The following is a 1,827-nucleotide window of genomic DNA, read 5'->3' on the forward strand; positions in this document are numbered from 1 at the left end:
TCTATGTCTTACATTGATGGAACATAAGAGGGAAACGATGGGTGCGTCAATGGCATGTTTGTAAGGTATAGGGGTATATTCTGGAGAATCTTCGTGTCGATATACATGCAGGTCGATCCACCAATTGCTGGCCTAAAGAAATAAATGGCTTTAAATTTTGCCTGAACTAAACTATATAAACTTAATTACCTCTTTCTTGTAATTCACTATGTAGAAATTGACCATGTAACACATGATGTCGACGTTGATTCTAGTGATCATTCTCATCTTTGTAGTGGTTGCATATCAATTTCATGGTAATCCTTCGTGTGTTCCAACGATTGTGATATATATTTGTTGTTGGATATCATATTTAAGTGTCATCTTATGTGATTGATATTTTTCTATTATGTTAAAATAAAAATAGGTAGACGCAGTCCACGTGTCAATATTCCCTTAAGAAATTTTGTGTTGGAGGACAAAATCGTATATAACAAATTTGTTTTTGTTTGTACACAAAAAAGTACTCAAAAAATTACTTTAATATAAAGTGTGAAATATATTATTTATTCGGCTCTCATGTACTCGATTTTTATTTGATTATTTTATAGTGTCATTGTAGTGATATTATAGTATTGTAGATTATTTAAATTTCAACAATCAAATACTTCATCCAATCACTATTATAATAAAAAAAGTGACATCAAATATTAATTATTATTATAAAAAAAATTAATTATTTTCAATTTATTTAATATTAGTACTTTTAATATAACTTTATTTTAATAAAAAAATTGATGCTGTTAATTTAATATTTAATATTCAAATGGTCAATTAAGTAAATTTAAAATATATTTCATATAAAATCTAAAAAAATAATTGTATCTAATTAATTTTCTTTTAAAGGTTTTTCTAGATGACACGTGTTAAAAATATCACATTAATCAATATTTAAACTTTCAAATAATGGAAAACATAAATTCTAAAATAAAATTTATACATATAAATTATTAACACTTGCGGGACATATGTTACTATTTATCTTTTTTTATAACCGTAAACATAATTGTTTTTGTTTATAATAATGATCAAAGTGAATATATTTAAACATTAATAACATAAAACTACAAGACATTATCGCGTTCATTTCTTACTTAGCTAGTTTAGCATCTACAATTAAGCAAGATGTTATCTTATGTTAAGTGGTTAATATGGATACTAAGTTGGACAATGATTTCATGAACCAATATTATCATAATGACGAAATTATTTTACTCTTTATTTTATAGTTAACTTAAGAGCATTTGTTAAATATCCCTATATAGAAATCTTAAATTAAAATTGTATCATGAATTTAACGGTTGTATATTTAATTATACTCCTTTAGTCTTATATACATATAATTTTTTTGGAGAATCTTTTGTTTTATATATAAGAAAACTTATAATTTTTAAGGTATATTTATTATTTAAATTATTTTTATACATTTATTTAAAATGTTTTTATTTTAATATTATTAATAAATATTTCATGTTTTTAAATTTTCAATAAGAACATATGGGTAAGAATAATAAAACAAGTTAAAAAAAATTAATGAATATATTAAATTTGATCTTTTTTATTATTTTCTTTTATATATAAGACTAAATGTAGTAGTTATTTTTTAATAGATCATACAAATAAGTGTCTTAAAATATTAAATAAACACAATTCAAGATTATATTTATTCTTTTGATTTTTTAACAAATATTTCAAAGACATTTCTTAATTATAAAAGTGATATTGACATTTTTTTGACTATATAAAAATGATATTTATTGTGAGATTCATGGAATAGCTTCACACTCT

Source organism: Cicer arietinum, chromosome 4 (assembly GCF_000331145.2).
Source record: "Cicer arietinum cultivar CDC Frontier isolate Library 1 chromosome 4, Cicar.CDCFrontier_v2.0, whole genome shotgun sequence".
Taxonomy (NCBI): domain Eukaryota; kingdom Viridiplantae; phylum Streptophyta; class Magnoliopsida; order Fabales; family Fabaceae; genus Cicer; species Cicer arietinum.